The sequence below is a fragment of the Mustela erminea genome, chromosome 16 (assembly GCF_009829155.1).
Source record: "Mustela erminea isolate mMusErm1 chromosome 16, mMusErm1.Pri, whole genome shotgun sequence".
NCBI classification, from domain to species: domain Eukaryota; kingdom Metazoa; phylum Chordata; class Mammalia; order Carnivora; family Mustelidae; genus Mustela; species Mustela erminea.
In genome coordinates, this window is record NC_045629.1 from 58,315,836 (window position 1) to 58,336,490 (window position 20,655).

Here is a 20,655-nt window from a genome sequence, read left to right on the forward strand (position 1 = left end):
ACTCTCCCCTTTCCCCTTTTCCTCCACCTCCTTCTTCTCCTCTTCTCTCCCTCTCAACCCTTCTTTCCTTTCTCTCTTTCCTTATCCTCCTTTGCAACTCCCCTTATCTAGTATTATGAACTATAAATTCTTATCTCCCTTGGCCTTCCCAAGATCTAATCTTTATTTCCCCAGTCCTATGCTCTGTGACCTGAAAACTGACTCTAGGGATTAAGCAGCTGCAATTCTAGGATTTACCTCATTTTTCAAATCCTTTTAATCAGGCAGAAAGTCCTCTGATGCTTGTAGTTCATTGTTTGAAAACTGTTGTTTCATATACGTCCTGGTTCTTATTGGGCAGAACAAGAGAGCAATTCTCATAGCAGTTACTCCTTTAGTGAAGGAATTTCACATCATAAAATTGAGTAGACTTGTAATTGACCCATTATGCTTAATTTTAAAAGTAGCTATAGATTGCTATAATATTAAAGCTGATATAAATGTTTACCTTTTTAAAAAGATTTTACTTATTATTTATTTTAGAGAGAGAGAGGGAGGGAGGGAGAGAATCCAAGCAGGAGGAGGGGCAAGGGAGAGACTCTAAAGCAGACTGCACACTGAGCTAAAAGCCTGATGCGGGGCTCAAGCTCTCAACCCCAAGACCATAAACTGAGCTGAAACCAAGAATCAGATGCTCAACCAACTATGCCACTGAGGTGCCCTGAAATGTTTCCCATTTTTTTTTCAATGATAATCATATGCTAGGTAGTAATTTCTATTTATCAAAAGTACAGCATCAAAGTATACTGCCAGTCTCTCCTTCATCCTCTCCACCTCACACTGGGAGGGGTAGTATCAGTAGTTTGAAGCTGTTAACTTTCTAGATAAAATTTCATGACTACTCTGATAAAATGCTCTTCAAGAAGCTTTATTCACTGACATCATGTAAATGTAAGTTTCCTAATTTATAACAAAGAAACACATATTCATGGATGCAAGTTAAAAGTAAGCAATCAATTGCAGAATTTCATCATGAATGTAAGACTCCATTCAATTCAGTCCACACCAATAACACTTTCTATTGCTTGTATTGTACTGATGTTCCACAAGTTTTCAAGTACATTCCCAATATCTAATTTTGAGTCTCAATTTCAGATACTGTGTTCATACTTTTGTTTTGACTCTCCATAGTCATAAGGACTTAGAGGAAGTTCTTCCTATCCACACACTTTAGTACAGACTGCTTTATATCTGTTTATGTTATATACAATTGTATGAAATTCTGGTTGAATATATATAGATCCTCAGGAATTTTTTTATTACTGTGTTTCAGCCACTTTGTTTTTTATATACTGTATTTCTACATGGAATAAATCTGTTTCTCATACCTTTCTATTTTTTCCTATGTCTTTCCATGTATCTAAATGATCAATGTAAACCATGCTACAAGCATTTCATTGTGAATATCAGGGGAAGAGACCCTAAAAAGACAAATTATTAAGTCAAAGATTTCTAAACTTACTAAGGCATAAAACAATGTGTTCATAGCACACTTAGTCATATCCTGCAGAAACATGGTCTACAGAGTATGAGTCTGGGATTGCTGATAAAATAAAAATCCCATAAAATATACTAAGTTTAGATTAGATATAAAAGGAGTGAAAATCTATAAAGTTAGACTATGAATAAAAATGTCTTACAAGTATTTATAATTCTTTTAAAAATACTTCTTCTTTGAATTAAGGAGAACATACCACTGTTTTTCAAAAGTTTTAGAATAAAGAGTTGAATAGAAAAGACAGCATGAGGGAATTATTTGGTCAGTAGACTAATTCTATATATCTCATTTGTAGTGATGGAACATACCTCTATATGTATTTGTCAGAAGTTGCAGAACTGTAAATTAACAGGAGTACAGTTTATAAATTACAAATAAATAAATATATAAATGAACATAATTCTGTTTTGGGTGATAAAACTGTCAGAATTACATTCACTTGTAGGAGTCAAAGCATAGCTATTTTAACATCAGACTAGCATAACCCCCTAGATGTATTCTCCATGAACAGAAAAAAAAAACACTGTTTAGAGATTTCTTGCATATGAAGTAGCCTCAAGATATTGAGGAAGAATAGCAATTATTTCCAATATGTGTAGCATTACTTATCTAAAGAAAACATGTAAATTCCTTTTTTTACCTCAAATATATAATCTCATATTTGGAAAGCAAGTGGGGGGCAGACAAGGGCTAAATTATCAACATTTTATTTGCGTAATAGCATTAGAAGAAATGCTATTAGTTTAAATTAAAGCACAGCAAGGCACTTCTGCATAATTCAAGCAAACACTTTAACAAATAAACTCCAGCCTTCTCATTACTGATTCCTAAATTGCCAGGCAGCTTGAAGACAATGAAAAAGCTATTTTATAATGAAGGGTGATCATGAGAGGGCAGAGGTGAAAGTCTAGGAAAATTCACTTTCCAGAAAATGGATGAGAAGATGCAGCCAAATGTTTAATTCTCAGGACAAACTTTACATGCTGTAATTATGGAATGAAATACAAAATCATATTTCTGAAGATGAATTTAATCATTTGAAAGGAAATCTTTCTGAATTCCTTTGCTTCCATTTATGTTCTTTGTTAATGCTTCAAGTAAGCAAAATAACCCCAGAAAGGTGATGTTTAGGTAATATAGACCATGAATATGTAGGCCAATTATAGAAATCTGCTGTTAGATCTACACTTGCAATGCAGAAACCAATTATTTATGCAGCACAAAGCCCAGGAAAGACATAATGTTCCTTCAAATGTCCTTATTCCTGCATGAAAAATTTTTTCCTGTGAGCTTCTTGAATTGAATTGGGGAAAAAACTGTATATGAACATCTCTTCCCTAAACTCCTACATGTACTATAAAGCATTTTAAATAGTAATAATGAGAACTACCATTTATGTGATGTGTTTACATCTATTTCTCCAATCCTTGTTATATCCAATTTGCATATGACAAAACTGAGAATATTGAAAATACAAATAAATTATCTAAGACCTAAATTTAGTGAAAGATATAATAGGTTTTCATATCCCATGTTCTTTCATTTATTGACATGCTTTTTAAGTAAATATTTACTGAGTGCCATTCATGCCCCAGGCATTCTATAATAGGGATCAAAACAGACAGTCTCTGGCCCCATTTAGGACCCATTAGAGAAGGAGAGAAAAACACTTAACAAATACTTATAAAAAGTATTTTGTCATTACAGTGGTTGCAAATGTAAAGGAGGAGTGAAGAGGCTTTGAGAATATATTATAGAGGGATGTAACGTAGTGGGTGACAGGGGAAGGGGGTTATCCAAACAGTCTGACATAAAAATATATAAGATTATAATATTCTAGAGATGAACAACAGAGATTACAAACTGATTTAGGAAGCTACTACATCATTTGTAATAATTATTTTACAAAGTGAAGTTTTTATCTTTTAAAAACACACAGTGAAATTTATTGTATCACCCATCACCACACCAATAATTGTTTTGGAAATGTTTTTCCCAAAGCTTTTCTCCCATTTTGATAACTACGTTTGTAATTACACTATATAAGTTACCAGTCAGTAAATCTTCATACTCCGTTACACTGATTAAAGTGATAAATATAAGGAACTAGGTGATCCAAAGTCAACTTTAAAGGTGCAGGTGAAATGTCATCTGCTCTCTCAGCTTTGCCTAATATTTTCCTCTAATGCAGAATTAATTATTTCCCATTGAATGTTCCAATATGTCTTAACTATTCCTCCAATGATGTTTTGAAACAAATCACCCACATACTATGTCTTTTACAATAGGTACTTATTTGTCACTTATGATCTATTGGATTTGCCTTAGATCCAGACTGGATCTGGTTTAGTCCTGCTTTACCATTCCACATTTTCATAGAATCAACAAAATCTCAAACACTCTTCTCATGGCAGATCACAGGGCCATGGAATAGTTGCACAGAAAGACAAAATACCTCTTGTGACTTTGGCTTAGAACCAATGTATTGTAACTTCTTTCCATTTTCCTTTGACCAAACAAGTCATGGCGAAGACCAATATAAATACTGGAAAGAAATATCATGCCCATTTACACCAGGCAGAAGAGATCAAACAATTGAAAACAGTACCGAAGTTAACACAGCATAGCATTTAATATGTAAATAGGTTTAGCATTCTTTATACTATAGCCAAATATATCTTAAGCAGTTGTTAATATGTACCCCTGTTGGTGTAAGAAGAGCCTGCCATGTTGCATAGTTCAACTCAGAACATTTTCTTCTGTCTCTGAGTTAGCCAATATCCCCATTTTTGTGATAGTTATATCATTGCTTTGCTTTAGAGTTCTACAATCCATGGGTTCAACCTTAAACAATACATTTTTTATGTTAGACATTTATAAGAACATTGTATGAATTATTTTGTGACCTGTTTTTTCACTCTTCTATTTGAGACTCATCCAGGTTGACATATGCAGCTATAGTTCATCCACTTACATTGCTACATACTATTTATACTTATTATATTTTATTATTTTATTTTATTATTGTTTTTAAGTAAACTCCATGCCCAGTGCAGACCCAAATGTGGGGCTTGAACACATAACCCTGAGATCAAAGCTTGAGCTAAGATCTAGTTGGACACTTAACTGACTGAGCCACCCAGGTGCCCCTATTTTTATAAACATATGTATATACATACATACATATAGATAGATATATTTAAGATGTTATTTATTTATTTTTGAAAGAGAGAAAACATGATTGTGGGGGAGAGGCAGAGGTAGAAGCAGACCCCCACTGAGCAAGGAGCCCAAGTTGGAACTCAATCCCAGGACTCTGGGTCATGAACTGAGATGAAGGCAGATGCTTAACCAACGGAGCCACTCAGGCACCTACAATTTATATTTTTCATTATGCTTTATAAGGATTTTCATATCGCATACATACTAGTCCTATATTAAGTTTTTTGAAGCCAAAATTTTCTCTAATTGTTGATTTTTTAAACTTGTAATGCTGCTATTTGATGAGTGGAAGTTCTCATTATAATGTCTTCAAATTACCAAAATGTTCCTTTATTGTTAGTGCACATGTTTTTAAAAAATATATCCATAACTTGAATGCATAAACATTTTTCCATTATTATTTTTATTTCATCTGAGACTGTTTCTATGTCTATGGAGTGGGTGTCCAGTACCATTTTTTCTTCTTACAAATGCCCAGTGGTTTCAGCATCATTCTTTGAGAAATCAATCCTTTCTTACTGATCTGTACAAGTAAGTGTTCACATTTCAGCTGAGTCTATTTTTGGGTTTTCTATTCTATCCCAATGTTCTGTTTACCTCTATGCTTTGATATATGTTCTTTATATCTCTTAGAGTTAGTTCTATTATTTTGTTTTTATTTTATTTTGTTTTTATTCAAGAAGAATGTTAGATCTTATTGTCAATGTCCACAGAATCACTGTACATGATTATGATTGGGATCATGTCGATACTCTACGTGATTATAGTAGAAATTATCCTCTTCATTATTTTTCCAGTCTTGAATATGGTATATCTATTTATTTGTGCCTTCTTGATTCCTTATTTTTGCATAACATAATTTTTCTATAATTATTGTTATAAAATTATTGAAAATCAGTAAATTATTGAATTTATTATTAAGCATATCACATTTATATACTATTGTAAGTAACATACATAAAATATATAATCCCTTTAAAATTTATTTTTTTTAAGATTTTATTTATTTATTTGTCACAAAGAGAGAGATCACAAGTAGGGAAAGAGGCAGGCAGAGAGAGAGGGAGAAACAGGCTCCCTACCAAGCAGAGAGCCTGACATGGGGCTCAATCCCAGGACCCTGAGACCATGACCCATGCTGAAGGCAGAGGCTTAACCCATTGAGCCACCCAGACACCCCTAAAATTGATTTTTTTAATGTAAAGCATGTTGAATTTCATTATTTTTGTTCATAAGCAGAGAACAGATTAATCATAATCCTTGTTTCATGGTCTACTCTTGACATTGGTCTTCACTTGATTCTTCTTTTTTTTTTTTCTTTTTCTTTTATTTTATTTCTTTTCAGCTTTCCAGAATTCATTGTTTATGCACCACACCCAGTGCTCCATGCAATACTTGCCCTCCATTAATATCCACCATAAGGCTCACCCAACCTCCCCCCCCACTCCTCTCCAAAACCCTCAGTTTGTTTCTCAGAGTCCACTCCACAGTCTCTCTTGGTTTTTCTCCCACTCCATTTTCCCCAACTCACTTCACCTCTCCATCTCCCCATGTCCTCTGTGTTATTCCTTATGCTCCACAAGTAAGTGAAACCATAAGGCAATTGACTCCCTCTGCTTGACTTATGTCACTCAGCATAACCTCTTCCAGTCCTGTGCATGATACAAAAGATGGGTAATCATCCTTTATGATGGAGGCACAATACTCCATTGTATATATGGACCACATATTCTTTATCCATTCATCCTTTGAAGGACATCTTGGTTCTTTCCACAGTTTGGCGACTGTGGTCATTGCTGTTATAAACACTGAGGTACAGATGGCCCTTCTTTTCACTACAGCTGTATCTTTGGGGTAAATACCTAGTAGTGCAATTGCAGGGTGATAAGGAAGCTCTGTTTTTATAAGGAATCTTTACTTGATCCTTCTATTTTTGTTTTATTTATTTCTAATTTTACTTTTAAAATAACATAATTCATGTCCATGTACACTGAAACAAGTGTTAATTTTGTGTATATAGTTAATATTCACTTAGGTATGTTAAAGGACATATGCCATTTTTAGCTCATTTGTATCTCAGACCTTCCTGCTTGGAACATGTTCCCTCTACCTAAAGAACATCTTGTAGAATTTCTCTAATAAGGTCTGCCAATTTTAGTCTACAACTTTTTAACCTAATATTGCCTTTATTACATAATTGTTTTTGAAATAAAGTTTCACTGAGTGCAGGATTCTATCTTGGTATTTGACCTCTTTACTACTTTGAAGATGTTATCTGCAGGCTAAGGATTCAGAATGTGTTTAAACCTGGTTGGACCTCACATAGAGGTTGTAGGCATTTGGAGTCCTGACTTTAAGGAAGAGGGCTTCCTATATGAATCCTCTAGTAGCATAGTATCTGGGCATTTTGTTCTGCAAATCAAGGCTCAAAGCTCAAGATTCACAAGTTTTGCAACCACCATCAAAACAGCAGTAACTTTAGTATGCTACTGACCTCTGTGTTCACCACTGTCCATTCCTCTTTGTGTTCCAGCATTCACTTACTCTCAAGATAGCTCTTTTATGTGTTTGACAAAAATGCTAAATATTGCTAAAATATTTTGGCCAGAATTTTATTTTTCAAAGGGAGAATGTCTTAAGATATATAGCCAGTCATATTACTGGAAACAAAATTGTCTAACATTCATAGGTTCCAAGTAGTGAAAAATTCCTTAAGTACTTAGGAAACACTTTAAAAATCTTTTTGTTGACAATTTTAATATTTATATATTTGTGAACAGGTGTTCTTAGGCATTATATCTGATTTTCATTTACTTCTTGAAGAACAATGTGGAAGAATCTATCTGGAATCCTTTTCTTCTTTCATAATTGGGATGGGTTAATTCTCATCTACAGGTCATAAGCTTGTTACTGACCTAACACCAGACTAAAGGGCTAATGAAGTACATCTTACATAACCCGTTATCTCTATTTACCCCTGATTGTTTTTCTAATTATTATAACTGTGCTTTCTTCTAGATGCCAAGTTGCTTTCTCCATGTTTTAGCTAGGGGAATGGGATCCTTATGTCTTTTCCTCTGTCTGAGTCTTAGTTTTGTTAACTTGACCAGGATTCCAATATTCCGTGGACTGTGAGTAGTATCTTGCCACTTGGATCCTAACCATGATTTCTGGATGTCTAGAGCCCTTCTACTGGTAACCTGCTGTCTGCCTCTAACCTACTTGGTTCTCAGGCTGGAAGCAAGCATTTCTGAGTCTCCTGGTCCTGTGAATAATGAGCTCTGCATTGGAAAAAAAAAAAAAGTAAAGATTTTTTCCAATGTAATTTCTATGACCCCCTTAGAAATACTATTAAATTGTTAAATTTTGAGTATGGCTTTGTAGTGTTAAATATAATTTTATGAATAAAAACTAAAAATTACTCTTGACTTCCCTTTTTTTCCTTATCTCTGAAATTTACTTCTACCACAAAGATGAATTCTAAATCCAAAATGGATCCCAAATTCCCTGTATTTTTCCATCTCTAATTTCTTCAGTTTAATTTAAACCAGTATCAAATCTCACAAGAACTATTATATTTTCCTAATGGTTCTCCTACTCCATTCTCATCCACACTACCAGTTCCATCTCCTCCTTCACATAGTAACTGTAAAGGTGATATTTATTTAATTTGTCTTTACATAAATCATATCGTGGCATTCACCGGTCTGTAACTGCACTATGTGTTCCATTATACTTTATGTAAAAAACAAACAAAAAACCCTCACATGGTCTGCAATATCTTACTAGATCTTACTTTTCTTTTCTTTTTTTTTTTAAGAGTTTATTTATTTATTTGAGATAGTATAAGCAGGCAGAGTGGCAGGCAGAGGAAGAGAGATAAGCAGGCTCCCTGTGGATGTGGGATTTGATCCCAGGACCTTGAGTTCATGACCTGAGCTGAAGACAGATGCTTAACCAACTGAGCCACCCAAGCACCAGTCTATTTTTTTTTTTCATTCTTCCACTTTCTTCCTACTTTATTATAATTTAGCCACACTGAGCCTTTTTTTTCTCTTTTAAGAGTTTTTGTAAAAACCTTTGTTGTTAACATTGTCTCTCCCTGAAATATCTTCAATTTTTGCATGTTTTTGTCTTAATTCAAATGCCAAAGTGAAGTAAAGCTTGGTTATCTAATTTTACTTTCCCCCCTCCACATTAACCTGTCATTTTCTATCAAATTATGTTATTTAAAATATGAAGTGTACATATTTATGTATTTAACTTATAAATGATCTCCTTTTCAAAAACTTTTGAGCTTTATGAAATTAAGGGCTTTATCTCTTTGCTATTTTCTCAATCCTTCACAATTAAAAAGAGGTCTGGCATTGAATAAATCAATGCACAGATTAATATAAATTATCACATTTTTTCAAAACAAAACTGTACAGTATGAACACTTAATAGATTAGAAAACCAATTATTATTGCCTTGCTCAGATCTAATGAGAAGTAAGAAGGAAATGAAGATTATGTTTTGACACATAGTCCTCTTGAGTATAGAACACCAATGTCATAAGGATGATACCAAAAATGATTTAACTAAAACAGGAATGATATACATCTCTCAACTTCTAATTTGGTCTCCACAGACAGAACATGTTCACCTTCAAAATTAATGTATTTTTTCATAAATGCTATTATTTCTATTTATCCTTTCAGTTTTTAATCATTTTTCTAGTAATTGAAATATATATAATTAGAATAGTCAGCCAGGGCTAAGTAGCTTGTATTGGACTAACTTCTTATAGAAAGGACAAAGTGTGTTTGTGTGTGTGTGTATAGTGTGTATACACACACACACACATATACATACATACATATATGTATATATATATACACCTGGTATTTGAAAACAGTAGAGAGAAACCAGCAGAGGCAGACCCTAAGAGAAGGGAGTATTAGTTCCACATTCATCCTAGATTTTTTTCCCCCCCTGAAGAAATTATTGCTGATAGTTCTGGAAAGCAGAGTTACAGCAGAAAACTGTAGTCTTACTTAATAAAGAAAAAAGACAGGAGTTCAGGGCTGCTAGTCTGTAATTTGAATGATAAAATCACAGGGAAGAGGGAACTCAGCAACATGAGCCCCAAACTCTGTGTTCAAATTCTCTCTCAAGGTTTTTACTGATCCCAGAATGTAAATGTGCATAACCAAATTGATAAAACAAAACAAAACAAAAAATCAAAAACAAAAACCCTCATAGAAAATGGCATTCAAGGGGCACCTGGGTGGCTCAGTGGGTTAAAGCCTCTGCCTTCGGCCCAGGTCATGATCCCAGGGTCCTGGGATGGAGCCCCACATTGGGCTCTCTGCTCAGCGGGGAGCCTGCTTCCCTTCCTCTCTCTCTCTCTGCCTGCCTCCTTACCTACTTGTGATCTCTGTCTGTCAAATAAATAAATAAAATCTTAAAAAAAAGAAAAGAAAAGAAAATGACATTCAAGGACTAAAGTGCTGAGCCAAAATTTTAGCTTCTATGTGATGCCTGTGGCAGGAGTTGAGTTCAGAGCTCATCCAAGGTAGAGGCATTGATTAATATTGATTAATTAATATTAAAGATTAATTAACATTAATGATTAATTAACATTAATCATTAATATCCCATTTTGTCAGTTGAAATCCAGGAAGGTCCTGGAAATGCAATAATTAAAGAATTAAGAAAAAATGATCAAGATTAAATATGACAACCATTGAAAAGCATAAAACCAACCTGTGGTAGTAAGAAATGATATACCTATGTTCTTTCTGCATGGCAGGAGAAAAAATAATCCTCCATAGAGGAAGACAGTAATCTTCTAGAAACTTAACCAGATTTCAGATTCAATATTCTGTGTTCAATTTAAAATGGCTTGCTAAAAAATGATCCAACAAGAAAAACTGGCAATAGAAAAAATCCAAAGAGAATTCAGATATGGAATTTTAAACAGGGATATCACAATAACTATGTACATTCAGAAAAACAAAGGTAAACATGGATAATTACAGAAGAAATTGAAATCAACAAGATGTGAATCAATAGGATATTCTAGAACTGAAAATAACAATTCAACAGACTAATCAGATATCATATTTGGCATACATAGTCACAAGAAAAGGAGTGAAATTGGTGAAATAGAAGATAAATGAATTAGAAATATCTAGGCTTGTGTGAATTATTAAAACATAAAGATGATGCAGAGATATGTTGTGTTTTAGTTATTCTTCCACTTAGTTTAGGGGTTTTGAAAGTATCTGTGGGATGGGAAAGGCAGGTGATATATAAAAGTTTTAGATCCTCCTTTTCTCTGGAATACACAGGAGAGCCTCTGGGAAGAAATCAGAAAAGCTACCGGCTTATGTAATGGCAGGCTTCTCCCACATGAATTATGACACCTGGGCACATAGACATTCAAACCCTATTGGGTTTCCAAGCAGCTTTATTTCTGTTGAAGTTCTTTATTCTTGTGTATAAAATGGGAAAGATAAACCCCCTTTCTCAAGGAGATAGAACTGAATGAAATGTTTTTTGATTTTGAACTATATTATAACCCAATTCCTGGCACATAGTTAGAGTTCAACAAATCCATGTTTGTTTTATCTTGGTTTCCTTTCTTTTCTCCAGTTAAAATACTGGTTTAGGGATAATTGGTTTCCTGATAGTGAAATGAGTGGTTTCATAAACTGAGATATTTTGAAATTATTTTATTTTCCACTTTTCCATCTTTTACACTTCCTATATAAGTAATTGAGTTAACAAACAGCCATTCATTTGAAGCCAACTAACTGATTATCTTTAGAAATAATATCATGAAAAATCCTCAAGTTTAGCTGAATACTATTCACAATTCACATTCAAAACTGATTAGTGTATTTATTCTGCCTATCTGAGCAAACAGAAAACCAACTCTAAATTCGCTTAGCTGTAAGGGAAATTAAACATTATCAGAAAAAATATGTCAATATTCCTATCAAGTAATTTGGTTTGAGACAGAGCTGGCCAAATGCACATGCATGAAATAACAATACTTATATCTAATGCAAAAAGAACACTCAAGATTTACACACAGGAAAAAAAACCCCAAAGTATAAAACAAATTAATGTTCCATATTTTGAGGCATTGAAGGCAATAAATGAATTCTTCCAGTAACCTATGTTCAGTACTTCTGAATCTCTCATAATAAATACCTCGTTTTTGACTGCCATAATTTCTAGATAATAAATTTGGTATTGTAGGTATAATTTAAGTTATGTTATAAACTAATGCTCACCATTGTCCTTCAAACTAATTTACCTTTCTACTTACATACCAGCCTCTACCTTCAACCTCTTATATTCAATTGAATATTACCACCTCTGTGAAGTATTTTCTAACCACTCTCTGTCTATATCCTCATCCTTCAGTTCTTAATGTATTCATGGCTTTATATATTTATTTATTGTCACTGCATTATGATTACTTTTTCCCTATTTTTATTTAAATTCAAGTTAGTTTATATGCACCATATCTTCCTTATCCGTTCGTCCATTGAAGGGCATCTTGGTTCTTTCCACAGTTTGGGACTGTGGCCATGGCTGCTATAAACATTGGGGTACAGATGGCCCTTCTTTTCACTACATCTGTATCTTTGGGGTAAATACCCAGTAGTGCAATGGCAGGGTCATAGGGAAGTTCTATTTTTAATTTCTTGGAGTATTATGGCTCCATCAGAAAGGATGAATACCCAACTTTTGTAGCAATATGGACGGGACTCGAAGAGAATATGCTGAGTGAAATAAGTCAAGCAGAGAGAGTCAATTATCATATGGTTTCATTTATGGTTTTATTTGTGGAGCATAACAAATAGCATGGAGGACATGGGGAGATAAAGAGGAGAAGAGAGTTGGGGGAAATTGGAAGGGGAGGTGAACCATGAGAGATTATGGACTCTAAAAAACAATCTGAGGGGATTGAAGTGGCGGGGGGGTGGGAGGTTGGGGTATCAGGTGGTGGGTATTATAGGGGGCACAGATTGCCTGGAGCACTGGGTGTAGTGCAAAAATAATGAATACTGTTATGCTGAAAATAAATAAAAAATAAATTAAAAAAAATTCAAGTTAGTTAACATATACTATAGTCCTGGTTTCAGGAGTAGAATTTAATGATTCATCACTTACATATAACACCCAATAAATGCCCTCCTTCATGCCCATCACATATTTAGCACAAGCCGTCTCCCTCTTCTCTTCCAGAAACCCTCAGATGGTTCTCTATAGTTATAAATATCTTATGGTATGCCTCTCTCTGTGTTCTATTTTATTTTTTCTTCCCTTTCCCTATATTCATCTGTTTTGTTTCTTAAATTTCACATATGAGTGAGATCATGTGGTATTTGTCTTTCTCTGATTTATTTCACTTAGTGTAATACTCTAGTTCCATACACATCATTACAAGTGAAAAGATTGCATTCTTTTGTATGGCTGAGTGATATTCCATTATATGTATCTATGTCTCCTTTGCAGAAATGTCTGCTCATGTCTTCTTCCCATTTCTTGATTGGATTATTTGTTCTTTGGGTATCGAGTTTGATAAATTCTTTTTTATTTTTAAAGATTTTATTTATTTATTTGACAGAAAGAGATCACAAGTAGGCAGAGAGGCAGGTGCGGGGGCGGGGGGAGCAGGCTCCCTGCGGAGCAGAGAGCCCGATGCGGGGCTCAATCCCAGGACCCTGAGATCATGACCTGAGCTGAAGGCAGAGGCTTTAACCCACTGAGCCACCCAGGCGCCCCAAGTTTGATTAATTTTTTATAGATTTTGGACACTAGCCCTTTATCTGATATGTCATTTGCGAATAGCTTCTCTCATCTGTTGGTTGTCTTTTGGTTTTTTTAACTGTTTCCTTTGCTGTGCAAGAGCTTTTTACCTTGATGAAGTCCCAAGTAGTTCATTTTTGCCTCTGTTTCTCTTTCCTGTGGAGACATGTCTAGTAAGAAGTCGCTAGGCCAATGTCAAAGAGGTTGCTGCCTATGGTCTCCTCTAGGATTTTGAGGGTTTCCTATCTCACATTTAGGTCTTTCATCCATTTTGAATTTATTTTTGTGTATGAGGTAAGAAAGTGGTCCAGTTTCATTCTTCTGCATGTTGCAGTTCAGTTTTCTCAACACCATTTGTTGAAAAGGCTTTTTCCCATTGGATATTCTTTTCTGCTTTGTCAAAGATTAGTTGACTATATGTATTTGTAGGTCCATTTTTGTGTTCTCTATTCTGTTTCATTGATCTATGTGTCTGGTTTTTTGCTGATACCATATTGTTTTGATGATTACAGCTTTGTAATACAGCTTGAAGTCCAGAATTGTGGTGCTTCCCACTTTGTTTTCTTTTTTGGCATTATTTTGGCTATTTGTGGTCTTTTATGCTTCCATACAAACTTTAGAGTTGTTTGTTGTAACTCTTTGAAAAATGCTGGTGCTATTTTGACAAGGATTGCATTGAATGTGTAGATTGCTTTGAGTAGTATGGACATTTAAACAATATTTGCTCTTCAAATCCACATGCATGGAATGTCTCTCCATTTCTTTATGTCTTTCTCAACTACTTTCATAAGTTTTCTATAGTTTTCAGAGTACAGATCTTTTACCTATTTTGTTAGGTTTACTCCTAGGTATCTTATGGTTGTTGGTGAAATTGTCAATGGGATTGATTCCTAGATTTCTCTTTCTCCTGCTTTGTTTTTGGTGTATAGAAATGCAATAGATTTCTCTATGTTGATTTTATATTCTGTGACTTTCCTGAATTCATCTGTCAGTTCTAGCAATTTTTTGGTGGAGTCTTTCAGGTTTTCAACATAGAGTATCATGTCATCTGTTAAGAATGAAACTTTGACTTATTTCTTACTGATTTGGATGCCTATTATTTCTTTTTGTTGTCTGATTACTGAGGCTAGGGTTTCTAGTACTATCTTGAACAACAGTGGTGAGAGTGGACATCCCTGTCATTTTCCTGACCTTAGGAGAAAATCTCTCAATTTTTCCCCATCGAGGATGATATTCACTGTGAGTCTTTCGTGTATGGCCTGTATGGTGTTGAGTTATGTTCATTCTATCCCTATTTTCTTGAGGGTTTTTTATCAGGAAACAATGCTTCATTTTGTCAAGTGCTTTTCCTGCATCTATGGGGAGGATTATATGGTTCTTATCCTTTATTTTATTAATGTGATATATCAAATAGACTGATTTACAGATATTGAATCACCCCTGCAGCGTAGGAATAAATCCCAGTTGATTGTGGAGAATAATTCTTTTAATGTACTTTTGGATTCAGTTTGCTAGTATCTTGTTGAGAAGTTTTGCATCCATGTTTGTCAGGAATATTGGTCCATAATTCTCCTTTTTAGTGGGGTCTCTGTGTAGTTTTGGAATCAAGGTAATGCTGGCATCCTAGAATGAGTTTGAACGTTTTCCATTCACTTCTATTTTTTGGGACAGTTTGAGAAGAATAGGTATTAACTGTTCTTTAAATGTTTGGTAGAATTTCCTTGGGAAGCCATCTAGCCTTAGACTTTTGTTTGTTGGGAGATTTTTGATTACTGATTCAATATCTTTGCTTTGTTATGAGTCTGTTCAGGTTTTCTTTTTGTTCCTGTTTCAGTTTTGATAGTTCATCTGTTTCTAGGAATTTATCCATGTCCTGCAGATTGCCCAATTTGTTGGCATGCTAGTATTTTGTATTAGGACAGATTGTTCCCTTCCAGGAGAGCCATATTACAAGATCTTTATATGTCCTTGAGTGTGCAAATATAATATGTTTATTTATTTATTTTTTTACTTTGTTTTTTTTTAATTTATTTTTTATTTTCAGCATAACAGTATTCATTATTTTTGCACCACACCCAGTGCTCCATGCAATCCGTGCCCTCTATAATACACACCACCTGGTACCCTGATCTCCCACCCCCGCCCCTTCAAAACCCTCAGATTGTTTTTCAGAGTCCATAGTCTCTCATGGTTCACCTCCGCTTCCAATTTCCCCCAACTCCCTTCTCCTCTCTAACTCCGCATATCCTCCATGCTATTTGTTATGCTCCACAAGTAAGTGAAACCATATGATAATTGACTCTCTCTGCTTGACTTATTTCACTCAGCATAATCTCTTCCAGTCCCGTCCTGCTTTATGTCGTTAGCCAATAGGTCATATTCAATAACAATATTAGCTGTCATTGCTTTCCTATATAATTCATTTTAATTGGTTATAAATTGCATTTAATAATATGCACAAATCTTAGCAGTACAATTCAAATGAATTTTATACACTTAAACACCCCTATAAACTTCCATCTAGGTGGACATAATAGATCTTTCCCATTCTTCTATCATCTCTGTCCTCTAACTACACATATATTAGACATTTTTTCAATGTCCCATTTCTCATCTTTCCCTTTGTTTCTGTTAGTCATTTCCTATTGTTCAATATTGTGTTTACTACTCTTTATCCTCTGTAGTTTGTTCTTACTTACATCCAGTGAGCCTTAATTTTAGCCATACTATTTAATAGAATGTTTGAACAATTTTTGTAGATGTTAAATATCTGTTGAAATACTCCATAAGTTAAGCTATTTTGTCTGTATTTTCTTCAGTTCCTTTTCTTTGCAGTACTTTTCCTCCCAGAGCTGCATTTCCCACCTTGTACATGGACACTTCAGAAGTCAACCAGAATTTACTCAGAAATAAAGTTTACTCAGAAGTAAATTTTTATACAGAATCCTGGGGTTTCTTAAATGCATTTGTCTTTATTTCACTGTCTTTCCCTACATATCTTTCCCTTTCTCCTTTTTTCAGAAAAGCTGGCGGTCCCTGAAGAAGACAACTGAAGTGAATGTGAGTCTCCTGTCACATGTTTTCTTTCTCTCAAGAATGGAAGCTTCCAATTGATTTCTGTCTAATATCTGGAAACCTTTTTTTTGTAAATTTTTGCAGCATTTATACATAAATTTTGACCATTTAAAAAATCTAAATGGAATCATGAATTACATGGTTTTTCTGTTTCTCTCCAGCCTCTAATATATTCCGTGTCAAATACAGTTTATTTATTCATCTTGAACTATGAACATGCCACAATTATTTCCACAGTTAGTATTATCAGGTAATTTTTTATCCAATTTTATATATCTGGCATGATTTAACTTACATTTTGACTTTATTTTATACGATCCTTTATATTATAATGACCTTGATAACTTTTAAGTTGTTTACTAGATGTTAGTTTATTCCTTTTGTGCGATGCTTAAGTCTCTTGTTTACTTAAGTCTCTTGTTCACTTTCCTATTCTACTATCTTATAGCTTTAGAAAAGTTCATCATATGTCCTGGATACTTTGTGTTTTGCAAATATCTTCTCATTATCTACAATTTAATATAATCTTTCAATGAACAGAATTTCTTAATTTTTATGTAGTCCTTATTCTCAGTGTTCTCAGGGATGGATAGTCCATTTTGTGTAGTATTTTAAAAAAAACTATGCTTTCAAATCATGTATCTGATAAAGAGATGATATCCAAAATATATAAAGAATTTGTACAACCCAGTAACAAAACAAAAACAATCCAATTAAAAAAAAATAGCAGAGGATGGGCCACCTGGGTGGCATAGTTTGGTGGGCACCCAGCTCTTTGCTTCCACTCTGGTTGTGGTCTCAGTGTCATGAGATCCAAGCCCCATGTCAGATTCCATGCTCAATAATGAGTCTGCTTAAGACTCTCTCTGTCCTTCCCCCTATGCACTTTCTCTCTCTGTCTCTCAAATAAATAAATAAATAAATAACTCTTATTAAAAAAGATTGACAGAGGATCTGAATAACATTTTTCCAAAGAGTACATACAGATGGCTAATAGGCAAAGATGCTGAACATTTTTAGCCATTAGGTAAACGTAAATCAAACCCAATGAGATATGACTTCACATCTGTTAAGGTGGCTATTCTCAAGTAAGGAAACAAAACAAAACAAAAAAAATAATAATAATAATAACAAATATTGGCAAGGGTGTGGAGAAATTAGTATTCCTGTGCATTGCTGATGGGAATGTAAAATGATGTAACACTATGACAAAAAATGTTTAGCTGTTCCTCAAAAGTTAAACACAGAATTACTGTATGATCCAGCAATTTCATGCCTAGGTATATACACAAAGGAATTGAGAACAGCATACTGAATATATATTTGTATGTCATTGTTCATTGCTGCATAATTCTCAACAGTCAAAATGTAGAAACAACCTATGAATGAATAAAAAAAATGATGTATATATGTTATAATATGGATAAGGTTTGAAGAAATTACGGTTAAGTGAAGTAAATCAGACACAAAAGGGCAAATATTCAATGATGTCACTCATATTAACTACCTAGACCAGGCAAATTCATAGGGACAGAAAATAGATTAGAGGTTACCAAGGTTGTGGGGGGAGGGTTTAGGGAGTAACTGCTTAATAATTAAAAAGTTTCTAATGAAAAAAACTTGAAAATAGGTACTGGTAATGGTTGTACAACATTGTGAATATGATTCCACTAAACTGTATAATTTAAAATGAAATAAATAAATACATAAATAAATAAAATGGCTAAAATGATTATTTATACATACATTATCACAATTAAAATACTGAAAATACATTGTCTATATGTCTGATCACAATGAATCATCAAAATGAGTATTTTCTAGAGCCACTCCATTTAGGACAATATCTTACTCTCACTAGGTCTTCACTCCTACTTAAATTTTATCATTAGAATAGTTGCATCTTTCCTTCACCAACCAGATCTTGCTGATTCTCAAGTATTTGTCAGGCCCCAGATCTTCAATAAAGCCTTCTTATTTTCATTCTCCTTTTGTTTTCTCTAAAAATGTATCATTCTTAATTTCAAAGTAGCCCTATTCACTTAATTTTCTTCTGATTTCTGCTTTATAGCCACTGCTCTTTCTTTTCCAGGAAAATCTGTGATCCTTGTTTCATACTTATGAAAGCTAGTATTAGTAAGAATATAATTAATAGCAGTAGTAGTAGAGCAGCAATAGAAGTAGTAATTGTAAGATAACTCATAGAATTACCACACCCCAAATACTCTTAGACACTTTTCATTCAGTATTTCTGATATTCATATTCCCTATATTTAAGGTAAAGCAAGCAAGGAATAAACATATATACAACTTTCCCAAATTACTACTAAATGAAGGACCTGAGGTTTGAAACCAGATAGACCTGCTCCAAAACCTGTGCTTGTTTTAGGCTGTTTAATATTCTCTAGAAAAATTTCTGAATGTATTAATCTTAGAGTAAGTACTCATTTATGTTTCTTAATTAATTGACTTCATGTAAACCCTTTTGTGTTTTCATCCTGTTAAATTTTGTGTGAAATTATTCAAATTACTTTACATAATCTTTTATAATTTTTAAATTATGTCCAGTTAGTCAACATATAGTACACAATCTTTTCTGAAAATTAGGTAAATGAAATAAAGCTGCCAAAGTTCTCTTCTTTATTTCATAAATCATTTGTGATTTTTTTCTTCTTCTTCTTATTGACCAAATATAAGCCTTGAATTTTCAAATAAACTCTTAATTTAATTATATGGTTTAAGTAAGTTGTTATTCTGAGGTGTTTAAGTGCTGGAATGGGAGCTTTTTTACCAGTCCATTTCCTGACTTAACATTTTTCCACTTCAAGTACCTGTACCCTATCTCTCACCAAAATCTGCTCCAGAATAAGATGAGATACTGATTATTTCTAATATATTAAAATATATATCAGCGATCACTCTCTTCCAGTATGGAAGATTGGTACCCAATTGTTGGGGAATGGAAGACTTATTCCATGGTTACAAGAATTCCATGGATCAATGACTATGTGAGAAAGCTTTGTGTCTTTATTTTCTCTAATATCATGTATTTGCTTTTTTACTCTCTGATGCCATCTATAATATTGTGATTTAAAAAGTCATATTTATTTTAATTTCTCATATGTATCTGGTTTTCATTTGCAGTTCGTATCTCACGGCTGCCCAAACTCTTGGAATTTCCTGTGTTGAAAGTAATAAAGATATCTTTCTTTTCTTTTTAATTATGTTAGTCACCATACATAGTCACCATAGTCATCATTAGTTTTTGATGTAGTGTTCCATGATTCATTGTTTATATAACACCCAGTGCTCCACACAGTATGTGCCCTCCTTAATACCCATCACGGGGCTAACCCATCCCCCCAACCCTCTCCCCTCTGAAAGGTGTCTTTCTTATATTAACAAAGTGACTTTTGGATCCCATGTTAAGGATGGAGGCTTGTTGCCAGGAGAACCAACAATATGATTAGAGGATTGGACCTGTCATTATCTCCCTCCCAGATATCTGGGAGAGGAGGGGGGCTCTAGGTTGAATCAGCCTATGGCCAATGACTTAGGTAATCATGACCATGTAATGAAGTCTCCATTAAAACTTAAGTGGGGAGCTTTTTGGTATTTCTGGAAAGCTTCCACTCTTGGGAAACCAGAATGCTTCCATATGCCACTAAGCCAGGTTCCTAGCTCCATGAGGACAGAAGCTTCTTTGTTTAACTTTGCTCTTCATATATTTTCACCTGGCTGTCGACTTGTATTTTTATCATATCCTTTAATAAACTGGTAAATGTAAGTCTTTCGTTGAGTTCTGTGAGCCCTTCTAGAAATTAGTCAAACCACAGCAGGAGGTCATTGGAACCTCTAATCTGCAGCTGTTGAGTCACAAGCACAGGTAACAGTCTAGGGCTTGTGACTGCATCTGAAATTAGAGGGCGAGGGTCTGACTCATAGGACTGAACACTTAACCTATGGAATCTGATGCTATCTCCAATAGATAGTGTCAGAATTGAACTAAA